This window comes from Hyperoodon ampullatus, assembly GCF_949752795.1.
Source record: "Hyperoodon ampullatus genome assembly, chromosome: 15".
NCBI lineage: Eukaryota > Metazoa > Chordata > Mammalia > Artiodactyla > Ziphiidae > Hyperoodon > Hyperoodon ampullatus.
In genome coordinates, this window is record NC_136928.1 from 55,503,096 (window position 1) to 55,524,915 (window position 21,820).

Below are 21,820 nucleotides of genomic sequence, written 5' to 3' on the forward strand. Positions count from 1 at the left end.
CTGACTCCTGGCTGCAGCACCAAGAGCGTTTCAACCACACTGCTCAGAATAAAATGGAGAAAAAGTAGAAAGAAAGAAAGAGAAAGAAAGAAAGAAAGAGGATAAAATAAAATAAAGTAAGATAAAATAAAATAAAGTTATTAAAATAAAAAATTATTAAGAAAATAATTTTTTTAAAAAGAAAAAAAACAAAAACGGCCAGAACCCTAGGACAAATGGTGAAAGCAAAGCTATATAATCTCACACAGAATCATACACATACACACTCACAAAAAGAGGACAACTGGAAAAAATAATATATCTTTCTCTCAAAGTCCACCTCCTCAATTTGGGACGATTCGTTGTCTATTCAGGTATTCCACAGATGCAGGGTATCAAGTTGATTGTGGAGATTTAATCCGCTGCTCCTGAAGGTGCTGGGAGAGATTTCCCTTTCTCTTCTTTGTTCGCACAGCTCCCGGGGTTCAGCTTTGGATTTGGCCCCGCCTCTGCGTGTAGGTCGCCTGAGGGTGTCTGTTCTTCGCTGAGACAGGACGGGGTTAAAGGAGCCGCTGATTCGGGGGCTCTGGCTCACCCAGGCCGCGCGGAGGGAGGGGTACGGATGTGGGGCGAGCTTGCGGCAGCAGAGGCCAGCGTGACATTGCACTAGCCCGAGGCGCGCCGTGCGTTCCCCCGGGTAAGTCGCCCCTGGATCACGGGACCCTGGCAGTGGCGGGCTGCATAGGCTCCCTGGAAGGGAGGTGTGGCGAGTGACCTGTGCTCGCACACAGGCTTCTTGGTGGCGGCAGCAGCAGCCTTAGTGTCTCATGCCTGTCTCTGGGGTCCGCGCTTTTAGCCGTGGCTCGCGCCCGTCTTTGGAGCTCCTTTAAGCAGCGCTCTTAATCCCCTCTCCTCGCGCACCAGGGAACAAAGAGGGAAGAAAAAGCCTCTTGTCTCATCGGCAGCTCCAGACGTTTTCCCGGACTCCCTCCCGGCTAGCCGTGGTGCACTAACCCCCTGCAGGCTGTGTTCACGCCTCCAGTCCTCTCCTTGCGCTCCAGACCGAATCCCGAGCCTCAGCTCACAGCCCCCGCCTGCCCCAGCGGGTGAGCAGACAAGCCTCTCGGGCTGGTGAGTGCTGGTCGGCACCGATCCTCTGTGCGGGAATCTCTCCACTTTGCCCTCTGCACCCCTGTTACCGCGCGCGCTCTCCTCCGCGGTGCCAAAGCTTCCCCCCTCCGCCACCCGCAGTCTTAGCCCGCGAAGGGGCTTCTAGTGTGTGGAAACCTTTCCTTCTTCACGGCTCCCTGCCACTGGTGCAGGTCCCGTCCCTATTCTTTTGTCTCTGTTTATTCTTTTTTCTTTTGCCCTACCCAGGTACGTGGGGAGTTTCTTGCCTTTTGGTCGGTTGAGGTCTTCTGCCAGCGTTCAGTAGGTGTTCTGTAGGAGTTGTTCCACGTTTAGATGTATTTCTGATGTATCTGTGGGGAGGAAGGTGATCTTCGCATTTTACTCTTCCGCCATCTTCCCCCCAACCTCGGCTAACTGGTTTTTCTGAACTGACAACACCTCTAGAATGTCTACATTTCTCTACTCCACTTTTTTGAAAAGCTGCATTTAGCTTTTAGTTATATCAGTGTGTCACATTGTAGAGTCCTGAGATACAGGAATAAGAAAAAAACCAGAGGCCTGATAAAAAAGGACAAATCTTCTGAAGAGCTATACTTTATTTATGATATCTGAAGTTTTGAAAAAGGTCATACAAAAATTTAAATGCATATTTTGTTACCTTTAGAATTTCCAAAAAACTCAGCTAATTTCCTGGCTAAGTTGAGGAACAAATATCCTTTGCTTTCTTTTTGTTTTTGCTTTTTAAATTTATGATACAAAGTGAAATCCTAGATTACAAACCTAAATGTAAAATACAACCCTATAAAACTCCTAGAAGATAACATAGGGAGAAGATCTAGATGACCTTGGGTATGGGGATGGCCTTTTAGACAGAACACCAAAAGCATGATCCGTGAAAGAAATAATGGATAAGCTGGACGTCATTAAAATTAAAAAATCCTGTTCTATGAAAGACAATACTAAGAGAATGAGAAGACAAACTACAGACTGGGAAAAAATATTTATAAAAGACATCTGATAAGGGCTGTTATCTAAAATATATAAAGAATTGTTAAACTCAACATAAAGAAAACAACCTGATTAAAAAATGGGCCAAAGACCTTGATGGACTTTTCACCAAAGAAGATATACAGATGGCAAATAAGCACATGAAAAGATGTTCCACATCATATGTCATTAGGGAAATGCAAATTAAAACAATGAGATAACACTACAATCCTATTAGAAGGGCCAAAATCCAGAACACTGTCAACACCAAATTTCGATAAGGATGTGGAACAACAGAAACTCCCATTCATTGCTGGTGAGAATGCAAAATGGTGCAGCCACTTTGGAAGATACTTTGGAAGTTTCCTATAAACCTAAATATACTCTTAGCATATGATCTAGCAGTCATGCTCTTTGGTATTTACCTAAAAATTGAAAACTGTATCCTCACAAAAACCTGCACATGGATATTTATAGAATCTTTATTCACAATTGCCAAAACTTGGAAGCAGCTAAGATGTCATTTGGTAGGAAAATGGAAAATAAACTCTGGGACATCCAGACAATGGGGTATTATTCAGTGCTAAAAGAAATTAGCTATTATGGCTTGAAAAGACATAGAGTAGAGGAACTTTAAATGCATATTACTACGTGAAAGAAGCCAGTCTGAAAAAGCTACATACTGTACAATTCCAACTGTATGACATTCTGGGAAAAGCAAAACTATGGAGACAGTAAAAATATCAGTAGTTGCCAAGGATTGGGGCGCGTGTGGAGGGATGAATAAGCAGAGCACAGAGGATGTTAGGGTAGTGAAAATACTCTGTGATACCATATTGATGGATACATGTCAGTATACATTTTTCCAAACTCATAGAATGTACAACACCAAGAGTGTACCCTAAGGTAAATTATGGACTTCGAGTGATAAGGATATGTCAGTGTAGGTTCATTAGCTCTAACAAATGTACCACTCTTGTGGGGAATATTGATAAGTGGGGAAGCTATGCATGTATTGGGGCAGGGGGTATAGGTAAAAACTCTTAATTTTGCTGTGAACCTAAAACTGCTTTAAAAAGTCTTTAATTTAAAAAATTTAAAAGAAATTTTAACCTTAAAAAATTTATAAAACTTGAAATATTTTTTAAATGGGCAAAGGACATGAATAGACATTTCTGTAAAAAGGATATATGAATGGCCCACATGCATATAAAAAGATGCTCAGTATTACTAATCATTAGCAAAATCAAATCAAAACCATAATGAAATATCATCTCACACCTATTAGGATTAGGATAGCTACTATAAAAAAGAAACAAAAACAAATGTTGAGGACGTGGAAAAATTGAAACCCTTGTGCACTGTTGGTGGGAATGTAAAATAATTCAGCCACTCTAGAAAACAGTATGACAGTTCCTCAAAAGTTAAAAATGAATTACCATATGATTCAGTAATTCCACTTCTGGGTATATATCCAAAAAAACTGAAAACAGGATCTCAAAGAGATATTTATTCATGTATATTCATAGCACTATTCACAATAGCCAAGAAGTGGAAGCAATGCAGTGTCCATCAACTGATGAATGAATAAATAAAATATGCTGTATACATACAATAGAATATTATTCAGCTTTACAAAGGAAGGAAATGTTGATACAGCATGGATGAACCTTGAGGACATTATGTAAAGTAAAATAAGCCAGTCATAAAAAGACAAAAGCTGCATAATTCTAATTATATGAGGTCTGTAGTACAGTCAAATTCATAGAAACAGAAAGTAGAATGGTGGTGGCCAGGAGCTGGGAGGAGGGGCTAGTGGGGATTTATTGTTTAAAGGGTATAGAGCTTCAGTTTTGCAAGATGAAAAAGTCCTAAAGATTTATTGCACAACAATGGGAATATACTTAACTCTACTGAGCTGTACAGTTAAAAATGGTGAACATGGTAAATTTTATGTTACGTGTATTTTACCACAATTAAAAATAAAAAGTGAAGGAGAAATCCTAAAATTACTATATTCTCAAGTTTTAAGTTAAAATTTTAAAAGTTTTTTTTTTTAACTCAAGTTCCATTCATCCATGTTTCTATGAATTCATTCAGCAAACGTTGATCAACTATTGTGTACCAAATTGGGCTGTTCCTTGCCATTTATTTCCTGTCATCTTCCCAATAATCCTGAGAGAGATATATAATTAGCTACATTGTTTTCTGAAAAAAATGAGACGTAAAAAAGTTAGTTGCCCGGGCTTCCCTGGTGGCGCAGTGGTTGAGAGTCCGCCTGCCGATGCAGGGGACGTGGGTTTGTGCCCCGGTCCGGGAAGATCCCACATGCCGCCGAGCGGCTGGGCCCGTGAGCCATGGCCGCTGAGCCTGCGTGTCCGGAGCCTGTGCTCCGCAATGGGAGAGGCCACAACAGTGAGAGGCCCGTGTACCTCAAAAAAAAAAAAAAAAGTTAGTTGCCCAAAGTTACAATGTCACTTGACAGCAGAGCTTCAGGGATAGCCATAGAATTTATCTTGCATGTCTCTTCTGATGGATTAGTACAGGGTCCTGAAATGCTGTGTTGAGGAGGAATTGAAGCCATATCTGCACTCAGCTGCCAAGGGAAAGGAAGAGGAGAGGCAGTTGCAGCTCTCATGCTAGACATTTGTAATTCTTTACCCCTATCCAGGTCTAAATTCCCTTCATTATTGTATCAGCTGAATGTTGATGTTGCGTAAATTGTCAAGAGGCAGAGTTACAGTCAGCATAGATAGATTAGATTGCTGTTTTTCAGAAAGTTGCAAAAAGTGAAATATTTAAATCTATAGGAAAAGGTGGGCCATGCATTTACTCTAATAAGCCCAACAACAAGAGCTGTACTCATGGTGAAATGGGAAAGGTTTGTTCTTTCATTATTTTTCTTCTCAAGAGAAAGTAAGTTATGGAAATAAGCACAATTTGCTTCCGTTTGTTTTCACACTTACGTATAAAAATATGGTTCTTTATTCATTGGAAGGCAAAATTGAGTAAGTGTATATTTCAAGTTAATAATTCAGCGTAGTTGTCAGTAATGCAGATACCCATTAAGCATCCTCTGTAGTGTGTTTTCACACATTGCTTTAGCTCCTGATTCACATATCCTAACTCTAGGCAATGTATTTTTTTATCACCTCTATGAGGAATCACTTATATGTGAATTTAATTTGAATAACTATTAAAAATAAAATTAAATACACCTCTAGAAAATGCTCTTTTTGTATGAAAGTACCATTTGAGAATTTAGCTTTGGAAAACTTGCTTTCTAGGGTATTGCAGAACTGAATTGACCGTGCGCATCAAACTATTCCTGAGAAAGATGCTAGATAGATTTGCCTAAAGATTTGAAATGTAACTACAAATAAAGACTCTCTTCCTGAAAAGTGATGTAATTAGGTAAATCTTGTGCTGACACTTTCTTGTAAGATATAAAACCAAGACTCTCAAAACACCTTAGATAGTAAATTACTAACGTGGAAAGATATCTATGATATGTCATTAAGTGAAAAAAGAAGGTAACACATTCATCATAATATAATAGCAATTCTTCTAACATTCTACGTATACATGTTTGTAAATGCATAGAAAAAGATTTAAGAAACACACACACACGCACACATACAACACACAAACACACACACACCAAGGTATATAAAGCTACTTCTGAAGAGGTGGTGAAGGCAGGGAAGAACAAAGCAAGGATCAAATATTTTATTATATATTTTGTATTGTTTGCTTTTTAAAATGCACAGTAATCAATTTTGTGACTTTTGAAACTTGAAAGAAAATGAACTTATTTTTGAAACGCTGTATATATTCTGGCATTGCAAGTGAACAGTACACAGTATAAAGAAACAATATATTTCTACTGACACTAATTCTTCCAATCTGAGTCATTTGGCCTAGAGTAGTATTTTCCAAACTCTAAATCAAAATCTATTAGTGGATTAAATCAATATAATGGATCATTTCTGCTTCATTCATTTCTTTTGACAATTTTTCTATTGGGTTGTTTGGCCTTTTCTTATTGAATTGTGGGAATTATGTAAGAATTCAGTATCCTAGTCCTTTGGTAGTTTATATGTTTTTTAAGGTCCATCCTGTTAGTTGCTTGAATTTTCACATTTTTTATAGTCTTTTAATGAGCAGAACTCCTTAATTTTAATGTAAGTGAATGTATATATGTGTGTGTGTACTTCATTTATCGTGTATGTTATTGTTTGTTTTTTAATCCAGTGTAATCAATCCTTATATCACTGCCAACCATATATTTTCTTATAATGACTTATAACTGAGTTTTAGTTTTTTTTAATATTTGAGTTTCTGATCCAGTTGGAATTTGTTTATGCTGTGAAATAAGATCTCATTACATTATGGCATGTAATGTATGGAAAACCTATTGTCCCAGCAACCATTTATTGAAAACACTGTGTTTTCCCAGTTGATCTGCAATCTATGCCCATTCTGATGCAAGTAAATTATAGTATAACTTTTATATGCATGGGTCTGCTTTGGGGCTGTTTATTTTGTTCTATTATTCATCTATCTTTGCACCAGTTCCTCAGTGGCTTTTTGTTATTCTTTATTCCTATACAGTAGTATCCCCAATTTGTGGTTTTTCTTCAGGAGAATTCTGATTTTCTTTGGTGATTTTTTTCTTACTTATAAATTTTGAAAAATTCAGCTTGTCAATTCAGCAAAACATGCTGTGAGGTCTTATGAAATTTTATTTGAATTTATGGATTCATTTGGAAAAAAACCAACATCTTAATGATAGTATTCCTATCCAAGAATAAGTTATATTACTTTATTCAAGTTTTCATGATGTCTTTGTATCAGAATCCTCTTGGTCAACATTTCAAATCTTTCAGGTTCTACCTCTTACTCTAGTCATTGTTGTGGTGACCAGTTTTGCACAGGTTTGGCTCAGCTTAATACAGGTGCATTAACACCTTCCTTGGGTGTTATGTCTTGTGAGACATATTTCTCATTTTTTGCCCATTGAGCACACTAGCATGCATACATGTGTACCCAAGAAGCATGGGGAAAGTAACACCAGCTGGAATTACCATGGACCAATGAGAAGCAAGCACTAAATGCATCCTTCTTCCATTCCCTTCCCCACCTTAACAACGTGGTGTTGCTACCAGGTTAGGGCTGGACGTGAAAACCAGCAGCATTGCTGCTGGAGGGGGCTGACTTGATGTGGAATTGAGGTTAAAAAACACACCTAGTGACAGTGTCAGCAAAAGTAGCAAACTGTGGAAAAATGAATGCCCTTTTGCTAGCCTTAGATTGTAGTCCTTTGTGATAAGCCTGGATCTGGCAGACTAGCCATAAATCTAACAAATCTTAAAAATGGGAGAGATATAGAGAGGCTAGACACGTTTTTCACATATCCCTCACTTCCTTGGACGCTGTACACATAGTGGAGATCTGAGATGGTCCAGGTTCGTCATACTGCCCTGAATGATGGGAAGCTTGTGTGCACATGTAGGGGAGATCCGAGTAAGCCAGCAGAAAGTAAAAGCTGAGTCAAGCTTGAAAACTGCCTGAACTTTGAACCTATTTCTCACCCCACACATAATTTCACCAGCCAAGCATGGAAGCCTTACTAGATCAAAGTTTTTGAGCACAACCTCATACCAATCATCGACTGACCACTACCCTTAGCAAGTTAAGCTAAAAAAATAAGAACAAGAATTTTTTTAAAAATGCTAATAGTTATCAGCAGCCACATGTCAAGAGGGTGACAGATTCTGTAGATTATGTCCAGGCATGTTAAATAAATTTGTAAAAAGCAACAGCAACAGAAGCCCTCAGGGGAAAACTAAAAATCCAGAGCAGTTAAAATATATTGTCTAAAGTGTTTCATTTTAATAACAACAAGAACAATGACAAAATATAAACCATGTAAAGAATCAGGAGAGTGTAACATAATCAGGAAAATAAGACAATAGATACTGACTTTAAGTGGGCTCAGATGTTGGATTTACAATATAAAAATTTCAAAGCAGCTCTTATGAATATGTTCAAAGAATTAAAGAAAACCTTGTTTATAGACTTTAAAGAACACATAATAGGGACTCAACAGAGTGAATATTAATAAACTGAAACTAAAAAAAGAAATTCTAGTGTTATAAAGTATAGTCATCATATGAAAAAGATCACTATATGAGCTCAATAGCAGATATGAAATGGTAGGAGAATAAATCAGTGAACTTGAGGATTTATCAATAGGAATTTTATACTGTGAAGAACATGGATAAAACGAATTGAAGGTAAGAACCTCAGAGATCTCTGGAACAACAAAAGTACCAACATATGTAAGAAGAGGAAAGCATGTAAAGAGAGGAAAAACAGGAGTCGGCAGCCTTTGGTTTCAGCTTAGCATGTTTGGCATGTGCCAGCCGTTCTTTCTTTTTTATTGCTTAGTACTATTCCCTTGTAAGGATGGGTCACAGTTTGTTTAACCAATGACCCACTGATGAACATTTGGGTCATTTCAAGTTGTTGATGTTTGTATATCCAGCTGCTGTAAACATTTAGGGATATTTGGGGGTAGGGGGAACAGATAGGTTTTTATTTCTCTTTGCTAAATATCTAGGAATGGAATGGCTAGATCATGTTTAGGTGCATGTTTATAATTTTAAGAAACTGCCAAACCATTTTTCAAAGTTGTTTTTACCATTGTACATTCCCACAGAATGTATGTGAGTTGAAGTAGCTCCGTATTTTCATCTATACTTGGCATGGTCAGTCTTTTTAATTTTAGTCCTTCTAGTGCTTGTGTAGTAGTACCTCGTTGTGGTTTTAATTTGTATTTCCTTGATGACAAATTATGTAAGAATCATTCTATTTGCTAATTTCCCATTCATGTTTCTTCTTTAGTGAAGTGTCTTTTCGAATATTTTTGCTGTGGTTTTTTTTTTTTAAGTTTGGTTGTTGAGTTAAAAAATTCTTTATATATTTTGGGTACAAGCTTTTCATCAAATATATGTCTTCCAACTGTATTCTTCCAGCATGTGTATCTTTTCATTTTGGAACAGTGTCTTTTGAAGTGTAGAGATCCATAAATTTGATGAAGTCCAATTTGTTGATCTTGTCCCCTTCTAGTTTGCAGTTTCTGTGTTTTATTTAAGAAATTTCTGCCTAACCCAAGATCACTGAGATCTTCTACTGAAGTTTTCTCCTAAAAGTTTTACAGTTTTAGCTCTTATAAGGAGATCTATGATGCATTTTGAATTGCTTTCCCAGGCTGTGTTCTCCCTTTTCTTATGTGGTAGTTGTTTCTCTTGTCTTTAGTAGTTTCTTCATAAACATGGACTGATCAGTACTCAGGTGAAGACCTGAAAAGAACTTTCTGAAGACCACAAGAGCTTTTCCATGCAGCTTACTTCTATTTGATACTTTATTCTATTGATGCTAGCTAGCTGCCTTGGCCTCCCCAAATTCTCTACTCTGTTCCCTCAACTCAGGGAAACTGCCCAGTTTAGTGTGGCTTCCCCCTCCCTATCCTGTAGCCCACAAACTTTCTCTAGGCAGTAAGTTGCAACAGTCTTAGGGTAAACCTCATTTTTTTCCTTTTTCCTCAGGGATCATGATTTTGTGCTGTTTTTTGTCCAATGCCTGAGAATTATTGTTACCAATATTTTTTCCCAGTGTTTTCATTTGTTTAAAATGGAATGATAAATCCAGTGACTGAAAGCATGAAGTTCCCAAGTAAGGTTCTTGTACTTAAAATCTCCAAAATCTTAGTAATTAGGGTCCAACAAATATAAATGAGACAACAAATAGAAGAAAATACAATATTAGTGGACTTATTTATTATGACTACAGTTGGATTTCATAATAGAAGTAGATAAGAAATGTTTTTTAACAGTTTCATAGAATCTCATGAACTTTATGACTAATGATGGCTTGTTCAATAGATAAGAACCTGCATGATTTTCAGTGAAGAGCTTGAACCAAGACACAAAGGGAAGGATACATGAAAGGTCTGAGTGCCAGTAGAATGAGATAGAAGAAAAGGTCAGCTACAGTGGGGTCAGGTGATGTCAGATCTTGCATTCTGGTGTGGCATTGACAGAGGAAGGACACTTGTTTTTATCTAGTATCTTAACTAAATTCAGCTGGCAGTGATGTGGAGATGAAGACAGAGTCAAAATAAAAGAGATAAACCAGGAGATGGCTACTACAATTCAGGTATATTTGTTAGTGTGTGGGTATGTAACAAAACCTAAGAGAAAGGGAGCAAATTTGAGGCATCTTAAAAGTTTGGAACAAGAGGAATTGGTTGGTAACAGGTTAGATGAAGAAGAGTGATTTAACTAATGTGCACAGGAAGCATTTTGAGGAGAAGCCATTATATTTTGAATACTCTTTAGCTTTATTTTGAGAATTCACCAAAATAACCATGTCAGAGTAAACTGGAAGAAAAAAAGCACCATGTTCAGACCCAGTCACAATATTATCATAACATGTGCAATTTATGATTATAACATATTACGTATAAACTTACATAAAACATATAACACGTGTAATTAATGATTCAGTTTTCTAATTCACTGATTTTTTGTTTATTTTATACAACTGAGAAAGGTTTCTAGTTTCTACAACACAAAATCATAAAAAGAGATTTATCCAAACTGCCCTAAAACATAAAGATCCCTAAACCAAGGCTAGATGTTTCCTGCAAATCTCAACTGTGTTCAGGATTAATACAGAGTCACAAGAGCCACTGGCAACTGAAATGGGTGTTTGATTTTTGAGGGTCGGTACCATGGGGAGGCATACTGGGATGTTGTTCTCCTCAATGAATATTAAAGTTAATGGAAATAAAACCTGCGTTTGGTTTGCACACCACATGCGAGGAAAAAGGGCAAAGAGGAAGGAAGCGGGTTGAATGGCTTTAGCAGTTAGGTCTGTTTAAGTGCCAGAGACATTGCTCTTATTGGAAAAGTCAGGCTTGGTGTCTGATTGCTGAGCTGCAAAGCTAAGGCAGGGGCCTGATGTCCCTTTCATGTATAATGATACCTCTGTCCATTTTCCCTTCGGATTTGAATTTTCCTTTTCTTGACATCTTATTAATTTATTCTTCTGGGGAGTCTTTCAAAGAAGAAAACTCATCCTGAGGAAGAAAATCAAGCCAAGTCTAATTGACTAAACTTTCCTAGTGCTCAATGCTAAAAAGCAAACCTTTCAAGTTTTTGCCAATTGGCAGGAGCTTTAATGACAGGCTTCTAGGATCAAAGCTAACCTTTTAACTTCTTTTAACAGTAACATCAGTGGTGAATATTGACATGTAGAACACTCGCTATGCAGAAACAGAAATCTGAGGTTAGTTGAATATTACCAAGTATCCTAAGTGGAGGATAATTCAGCCTGCTCCCCATTAATCCAGGAACAAAGCATCAGGCCCAATGAGAGAAGAGAGTACATGTGATTGGTGAGGAAATGTTGAGGAACAAGCACTTAGAAATCTCACAGTTGGTATGGGAATAATGGCACAGAATGGTTTGCTGTCATTTATTGAAACACCAATAGTTAACAATGAAAAAGGAGCTACTGTGGAGGTGAAACAAACCTACAATAAATGTGTTTGCTTCTAAAAGGCACTGTTCCCTCCTCTTGTTTTCAAGAGAGATGACTTCAAAAAAAAAAAAAAATTAAGGGTTTGGGAGTAGAAGGCACAGGCTCTATTATCCGGCCCCTACTTTGTCAGTCAATATGTGTCTTTAGTCAAATCAGTTATCCCTTCTCGGTCTCAGGTCTTTGTTCTGTCTTTCAAGTGAGGCAGCAGATACATTCGACCTCTAAAAACAAAAACTTTGCCTTTCTTGTTGGGGTTAAGGCTTCTATAATAGAAGTGAAGTAAAAACATGTATTCCTGCATGACAGAGTTTATCAAGTTTTAGTGTGTGTCAGAAGATGTAATGCTATGGGCCTTCATCCCCAGAGATATTGATTAGGTAGGTTTAGAACAAAGTTTATTAATCCATATTTTAATCAAGTACCCCAGATGAGCAGTTGATAGCTAAATGACATTTTAGCAACAGTTTTTCAAACCAAATTCCTCTTTCTCTCATATTTAGTCTAGCTACATAAATCTTTTCCTGTCATCTTGAGATTGCAATTAAATTCTCAAAGCTGAAACAGCAGGTACCACATTCATAAGAGAGATGAAGAATCTTGACAGATCTCTGGATCACGTTTCTGGAGATGGGAAGATACTACAAGCATCAGTTCCTTCTCTCCCACTGACTATGTAAGCAAAAGATTAGGAATTTGAGAATCTATGGATAGTCAGACTCTGGGGATAGGAAGGGAGAATGAAGAGAGAGTTCTTCAAACCTACTTAAAGCTATATTAGTTTTCTACTACTTCCATAACAAATTATCACAAACTTGTGGCCTAAAACAACACAGAGTTATTGTCTTATAGTTCTACGATTCAGAAGTCCAAAATGGGCCTCACTGGCTAAGATTAAGGTGGGCTACGTTCCTTTCTGGAGGCTCTAGGAAAGAATCCATCCCTTTGCCTTTTCCAGTTGCTAGAGGCTGCCCACATTCCACTGTTCATGGTCCCCTTCCTCATTCTCAAAGCCAGTTAACGTGGGTTGAGACCATCTCACATCACAGCACTCTGACTCTTGTGCGTCTCTCTTCTACTTTCATGGACCCTTGTGATTATATAATGTTTATCTAGGTAATCCAGGGTAATCTCCTTATTTTAAGGTCAGCTGATTAGTAACATTAATTCCCCTTTGCCATTTAATGTAACATATTCACAGGTTCTTGGGATTAGGATGTGGACATTTTTGGAGGAGGCAAGATTCTGACTACTACACAAACCAAAAGAAGAGGGTTCTACAAGAATCATTTTTCAAGATTGGGGAGTCAGTGAAAGGAGAGACTGGCACCTCCACCCTGGTTACAGATATACTCAGTCAAGTCTGCTCTTCATCTGTCTGAGCAATTGAAAATAGAATAAGTGGGGTGACACAATATTTCAATATTTCAGTGTTTTATTTCAACATTCAGATTATATATTTTAGTAGAGAGGAATTATTTATATTGCTCTTCTATAAAACTAGAATTTCACTATGTCTTGGAACTTAATCATAAACGGTGAAATGAACAAAGATCATACTCCTGCATAATACCTGGGTGGCTTTTGCTTCTGTATAACATTGAAGGGATATGCTGTCTATCTTTCTGTCTTGTTTTAAAGTTTTGGATAATTTTCTTGGCAAAGTTTTTAAGGATAGGAAAGGAAGAGTCAGATCTTGTTTGAAAGGAATGAAAGGGAGAAGAAACAGTTTTTACCTCACTGAGTTCAGGTGTGATTAGCAAAAATACAGCAAAGATTTAAGATTCCGAAGTGATGAACAAAATAAATCATAGTTTAGGGCTGCATTTCCTAAAATGTGACAAATGTGCTCTTCTCTAAAATAAATGTCTATGATATATGGGATGGTGTTTCTGCACTGCTCACTCCTAAGGATGGCTTTGTGCCAGGTCATACCAGACTCAGTCCAGTCAGTAATCTAAACTGAAATTTTTCATAATCACTACTATCCATTCCCTGATGAGATGTTATTCCTTCCAGGAGTAGTTCATATAAATAAAGTGCAAAGCCCCAATATTTGGTCATTAGCTCACTTAAAAATGTCTTGCCTGCTGGATATATTTTGACATTTTGAATTCTATTTTTACCAACCAGACAGAGTTTAGATAAATGGCTTGCTTTTCCTTATTGGACTGCAGATAACATTTCTTTTACTTTGACTAGGTCTTTTCAGAAACAGTAGATGGCCCAATTTCTGACTTAGGGCTTATATTACAATGGACCTTGAAATGTGAAAAACATTTGAATAGAACAAAACTTACACTTTATGCCACTAAACTATGTCTAGCATCTTTAGTGTTACCTGTTTGTGAAAAATAACTTAAAAATACATTTAACCATAGTAGTATACTATTCTAGTGTAGTTTCTTATAAGTTGTCAACGTTGTTACAAACTTGTTTTAAATTATTTTCTCTCAGGTGAAATTAGGCTACAAAGATCTTATTGTTTCCTTTATCCTTCAGCTTGAAGACTGACTTGTTGGGGCCCCTGGATCAAAAAAAATTGGTTAGAAATCAAATGACTGCTCAGTCCCACTTATGGATATCTTCTGATGAAACAAATTGTATGAAATAATGACATTGAAATTCATGTCTCTTTGAGTAGAACTGAAGAAAACAAAACAGTGATATAGTCTCCTTTGACCTACTGTTTAATCATCGTTTGATGAGGAGCAGTGCCTCATTTGATTTAATACCATGGGAAGTTTAGTTTATCATTATGACTGTTGTAAATAGTCTTATTAAATATTACTTAGCAAACAGCTATTGGTTAATTGTAAGCAATGGTTAGAATTTAGATAAAAGTGAAATTATCGATACCCTTAACAAGTAAATCTACTGTGTCTGAAATCTGATGTTCATATCACTTTATATCTGGCAGAAGCAAAGGGAAGGATGGGCAGAATGAAATTATGGATGACCTCTTTGCTGGTAGTCCCACTGATAGAAATTTGATGTTACAAAATAATCTCAACAGTTCTTTCTAACTAAAGCCTTGATGCTGAGACTTAGACACCAGGAGGAAGGTGGGCTTGGACTTTGAAACGTGGAGACTGGTGAATGGTGTCTCGCCCCTTTACTCCCAGTAGATCTGTGTTTTTAATCTCCTGTTGGCTCCCGTTCTCCTTTAGTTTCTCCCACTATTATAATCCTTTTGCTCTTCACTTTCCAGCCAAGACACTCAGGATTTATCATCTTAATTGTCCAATTTCCTGTATCCTTAACTTCCTTCTCCCCTTTCAATATTAGTGCCCAGAGAACCCAACTTTGTTTCAATCAAACTATCCATGTTCTGGAATCAAGTGGAGGGTGTGTGAAAACAGAGTGCTGGGCCCCACTCCCAAAGTTTCTGATTGAGTAGTTCTGGGGTTGGGCCTGAACGTTTCCATTTCTATCAAGTTCCAGTGCTTGTTGATGCTGCTCCAGGGACTGCACTTAGAGAGCCACTGCTATAATATGAATACTGAGTCATTCTGCATATACTGAGGAGGACCCTGTAACTATTTTAGTTAATCAAGACTATTAGTGAAGTGATATCAGCATCTTAGCAACATAAGCCATCCCTTATTTTTTTTAAACTTTTTATTTTACATTGGAGTATAGCCAATTGAAATGGATAACCAACAAGGCATCCCTTATTTTTGTACCCACCCTCAATAACAGAAAAATGGCATCCATCCATGAAGAACACCTTTGAGAAGGCTGTGGGACTCAGCACCATACCGCAAGGGACCTTGGAGGAGTCTTGCCTATCTGTGCCATGGGTAATAGGCAGATAGACCTCAGTCCTGGCTGTGGACCCTGCAGGTGGCACATGAACTGGCTTCAGCCTCTTTTGGCCAAGGTCTGGGAGCCCTTGGAGAACAATAACTTAGCAAATCTCTCACAGATGAGAGGGCCTTTGTGGTAATCCAGGTTTCAAGAGGAGATATTCCAGCACTCCAACTGGAGTAAAAATTATGAGTTTGGATGCATTGGAGTGGGCAGTTGTAGAGACTGTAGGAGCTGACTGTTACTTCAAATGCAAAGACATCAACACAAAACTCCAAGAACCATGAAAAATTAAGGACACATGACAACACTAAAGGATCACAATAATCTTCTGGTCACTGAACCCAAACACATGGAGATCTCTGATTTACCAGATAAAGAATTCAAAAAAGCTGTTTTAAGGAAACTCAATGAGCTACAAGAAAACACAGAAAGAAAATTAAATTAAGTAAGGAAAACAATACATGACCAAAATGAGAAGTTTAACAAAGAGACAGAAATAATAAAAAATAGCCAGACAGATTCTGGAGCTGAAGAATACAATGAATGAAATGAAAAAAATGCAGTAGATAGCATCAGCAGCAAACTCAATCAAGCAAAAGAAAGATTCAGTGAGATTAAAGACAGGAACTTTGAAAGTATCTTGGTCAGAGGAGAACAAAGATAAAAAGAATAGAAAAGAGTGAAGAAAGCCTATGTGGTCTTGGGGTACCATCAAAAGGATGAATTTGCTAATTAAGTTTCAGAAAAAGAAGAGGGAGAGAAGGGGTGAGAAAGCATATTGATACAAATATTGGCTGAGAACTTCCCAAATCTGGCAAGTGATTTGGATATTCAAGTTCATGGAGCTCATAGGTCACCAAACAAAATCGGTTTAAAGAGATCCTCTCCATGACACATTATAATGGAACTGTCAAAAATTAAAAACAAAGAGAATCCTAGCAGCAGGAGAATAAAAGTGTGTAAATTAAAAGAAAGCCCCCATAAGGCTATCAGCAGATTTCTCAGCAGAAATCTTACAGGCCAGGAGAGAGTAGGATGATATATTCAAAGTGCTGAAAGAAAAAAACCTGCCAACCAAGACTACCTTATCTGGCAAAGCTGTCCTTCTGAAATAAAGGAAAGATAAAGACTTCCCCAGACCAATAAAAGCTGAGAGAATTCATCACCACTAAACCTACCTTACAAGAAATGTTGAAAGGGGTTCTTCAGGCTGAGATGAAAGTATGCTAATTAATAACATGAAAACATATAAAAATATACAATATTCTGAAAAAGGCAAGTATATAGTTAAATTCAGAATACTCTAATACTGCAATATGGTGTACTGCTAATCACTTTAGTATAAAGGCTGAAGAACAAGAGTATTAAAAAACTATAGCTATACTAATTTGTTAATGAACACACAATACAAAAAGGCTTAAAATTGTGACATCAAAAACATAAAAGAGGGGAGTTTTTGAACAACAAATGAGTCAAAGAAGAAATCAAATGAGAAAAAAAATCTTGAAACAAATGAAAGTGGAAAAACAACATACCATAACCTATAGGATTCCACAAAAACAGTTCTAAGAGGGAAGTTTATAGTGACAAATAGCCTATATTAAGAAACAAGAAAGATCTCAAATAAACAACCTAACTTTACACCTCGAGGAACTTGAAAAAGAGCAATCTAAGCCCAAAATTAGCAGAAGGAAGGAAATATCAAAGGTCAGAACAGAAGTAAGTGGAATAGAGATCAGAAAAGCAACAGAAAAGATCAAAACAAAAACAAAAGCTGAGTTTTTGAAAACATAAACAAAATCGACAAACCTTTACTTGACTAAAAGAGAAGACCAAAGTAAATAAAGTCAGAAATGAAAGAGACATTGCAACTGATACTAGAAAGATACAAAGGACTATAAGAGACTACTGTGAACAATTATACACCAACAAATTGGATAACCTAGAATAAATGGACAAATTCCTAGAAACATACAGCCTACCAAGACTAAACCAGGAAGAAAGAGAAAATTTTGAACAGACCAATAACAAGTAAGGAGATTGAATCAGTAATTAAAAATCTACCAACAAAGGAAAACACAGGACCAGATATTTTATTGGTGAATTCTACAAAGTATTTAAAGAATGAATCTCAGTCCTCCTCAAACTCTTCCAAAAAAAATTGAAGAGGAGGAAACTCTCTCAAACTTATTTTATGAGGCCATCATTACCCTGATACCAAAGTCAGATAAGAACACTACAAGAAAGGAAAATACAGACCAAGCCCCTGATGAATATAGTTTGCAAATATTCTCAATAAAACTTTAGCAAACTGAATTCAACATAACATTAAAAGGAGCAATACACCATGACCAAGTTGGATTTATTGCTCTGATGCAAGGATGATATAACATATGCAAATCCATAAATGTGATATTCCTCATTAATAGAATGAAAGATGAAAATCGTATGATCATCTCAATAAATGCAAAAAAAGCATTTGATAAAATACAACATTTTTATGATAAAAGTGTTCATTCAACAAATTGAGTATAAAGGGAACACATTTCAGCATAACAAAAGCCATATATGACAAATGCACAACTGACATTTACTCAATGGTGAGCTTTTAAAAGCTTTTCATTTAAGATTAGGAACAAGACAGGGGTACTCACTCTCATCACTCCTAATCAGTGTAATACTGGAAGTCCTAGCCAGAGTAATTAGGCAAGAAAAAGAAATAAAAGACCTCAAAATTTGAAAGGAAGAAGTAAAATTGTCTTTGTTTGCATATGATCTTGTATGTAGAAAATCCTAAACACTCCACCAAAAATCTGTTAGAACTAATAATTGAATTCAATAAAGTTGCAGTATACAAAATCAACACACAGAAATCAGTTGCATTTCTACACACTAACAATGAAATATCTGAAAAAGGACTAAAGAAAACAATCCTATTTACAGTGGCATCAAAAGCAATAAAATACTTAGGAATAAATTTAACCAGGGAGATGAAAATTCTCTACATTGAAAACTACAAAACTTTGATGAAAGAAATTGAAGAAAACACAAACAAATGGAAAGGTATTTCATGTTCATGGATTGGAAGAATTAATAGTGTTAAAATGTTCATATTACTCAAAGCCACCTACATAATCAGTGCAATCCCTATTAAAATTTCAATGGCATTTTTTATAGAAAGAGAACAAATAATTCTAAAATTTATATGGAACCTCAAAAGACCTTAAATAATCAAAACAATCAAGAAAAAGAAGAACAAAGCCAGAAGCATCAATTTCCTGATTTCAAACTATACTACAAACTTATAGCAGTCAAAACAGTATAATACTGGCATTTATATAAACACATAGATGAATATAACAGAGCTAAGAACTCAGAAATAATCCTTTGCATATACAGTCAGTTAATATTTGACATGGGAGCCAAGAGAACCTAATGGGGAAAACAGTCTCTTCAAAAATGGTGTTGGGAAAATTAGATAACCACAAGAAGAAGAACAAAATTGTACACCAATCTTATATCAACAATAATTTTGAGTTTGAAAACTCAAAACAGAATAAAGAATTAAATATAAGACCTGAAACCATAAAACCATAAAACTTTTAGGAGAAAACTTATGAAAAAGCTCCTTGACATTGGTCTTAGCAATGATGTTTCTGGCTATGACACCAAAAGCACCAGCAATAAAAGCAAAAATTAATAAGTGGGACTACATCAAACAAAAAAGCTTTTCCACAGCAAAAGAAACAATCAACCAAATGAAAAGGCAACCTATGGAGTGGGAGAAAATATTTGCAAATGATGTATCTGACGGGGAGTTAACATCCAAAATATATAAAGAACTCATACGACTCAATACAAGAATCCCCTCCCCCCAAAAAACAAAACCTCAATTAATAATGGGCAAAGAAACTGAATAAATATTTTTCCAAAGAACATGTACAGATATCCAACAGTTACATTAAAAGGTGCTTAACATCACTAATCATCAGGGAAATGCTGATCAAAGCCATAAAGAGATATTACCTCACATCTGTTAGTATAGCTAACATTAAAAGGACAAAAGATAATAAGTGTTGGCAAGAATGTTGAGAAAAGGGAACCCTTGTGCAGTGTTAGGGGGGTGTAAATTGGTACAGCCAATTAACTATGGAAAACAGTTGGAAGTTCCTCAAAAAATTAAAAATAGAATTCCTATATGATCCAGAAATCCCACTTCTGGGTATATTTCCAAAGGAAATGAAAACATGATCTCCAAGAGATATCTGCACTCATTTACAGAGGTTCATTGCAGCACTATTCATAATAGCCAAGATATGGAAACAACCTTAAGTGTCCATCAACAGATGAATGGGTAAAGAAGATGTGGGGTGTGTGTGTGTGTGCATGTGCATGTGGCATGGACTTATATATACTACCAAATGTAAAATAGATAGCTAGTGGGAAGCAGCCACATAGCACAGGGAGATCAGCTCCGTGCTCTGTGTCCACCTAGAGGGGTGGGATAGGGAGGGTGGGAGGGAGACGCAAGAGGGAGGAGGAATGAGGATATATGTATACATATAGCTGATTCACTTTGTTATACAGCAGAAACTAACACACCATTGAAAAGCAATTATACTCCAATAAAGATGTTAAAAAAATACATGTATCAAATAAAAGTACTGTACACCTTAGACTTAATATCATATGTCTCAACAAAGCTGGAAAAACAAAAGGACACTTAGAGTAAAAAAATGACAAAAAACCCTAAGCAAATTTAAAACACAAATATCCATGTCCTACATATATGCTTATACTACTGAGTCCTTAGATACAAACAAATAAAACTGTGCTTATGGATGCCTTATACATACCTAGTTTACAACTTCATGTTGTCGGAAATCTGCCTCATGATCGATATGAATTCCCAGGAAGTTCTCTAATGATCCTCCCAATAGTCATTACAAAACTTTGCTATTTAAAACGTTGGCTTAGGTTTAGACAATCTAGCCTCCTAGAATACATAAAAGATAATCAAGTAGGAATTTGCCTAACTTTATGACTCTCACCTACTAAACAATTAATTACGCCCTTTCTGCTTCTTGCTTTCCTCTCAGCCCATCTTTCTTCCATTTCTGTGGAAGAGGTGTTTTTGTTTGTGGCTCATTCCATCACTGTGTTCTCAGTTCTGAAACTTTTTATTAATCATGATGCATTCTTAACCTCTTGCTCTCCATAGGATTTTTTTCTCCTCAGCATAAAGGTATGATCCAGGTCTCTCCTATATTTACAAAACAGTAACCAAACCCAAAACCCAACCCCTCTTTTAAAAAGGCTGCTAGGAAAATTGGGTATCCATATGCAAAAGAATGAATTTGGAGCCTTACCTCCAACCATATGTAAAAATTCACTTGAAATGGGTCAAAGACCTGAATATAAGAGCTAAAATGATAAAACTATGAGAACAAAACATAAGCTTAAATCTTAATGACATTGTATTGGGCTGCTATTTCTTACATATGACACCAAAGCACAAGCAACAAAAGAAGGAATAGGTTAGTGGGACTTAATTTAAATTAAAAGTTTTTGTGCTGCAAATGACACCATTAAGAAAGTGAAATTTTTGTGTGTATGTGTATGTGCTACTGCTCATATTTTCCCACCTCTGCATTCAAATACATGTTGGTAATTTGTAACTGGCCATGGTGGGAATATTTATAAAATGGAAATCAACAAAGGCTACAACTTGGGGCTATTTTTTTCTTTTTAGGAGATCCAGTTGCTAAACATTTACTGGAACACCCTTGGATATATGAATGTATATATTTCAATAGTATTCTATAATCAATCTCATTCTCTTTTTTAATTTTTAATTTTTTTGCCCACACCACATGGCTTGTGGTATCTTAGTTCCCTGACCACGGATCGAACCCCGGGCCCACAGCAATGAAAGTGCCGAATCCTAACCACTGGACTGCCAGGGAATCCCCCAATTTCATTCTTATTGCATGCTCTGACTGGCGTTCTTCCTGCTGTCTTTTTTATGCTGATGCTCTCCTCCAAGCCATTCTCAACACTGCTTTCAGGATCATGTCTCTTCAGCGTGAATATGATCTTGACATCCTTTTGTTAAAAACTCCTTCAATATCTCCACACTATCTTCAAGATAAAGTTCAAACTCTCTCAGGTCATATCAGATCCCTTCCTCTCCCTGAGTTTTTTCAGTTACTTTGAAGTACTACTTGGATGGCATCAGGCTGTCCCTTGCTTTTGGGCCTATGGACCTGTTAATTCCTTTGTGAAATTCCTTTTCCTTTTT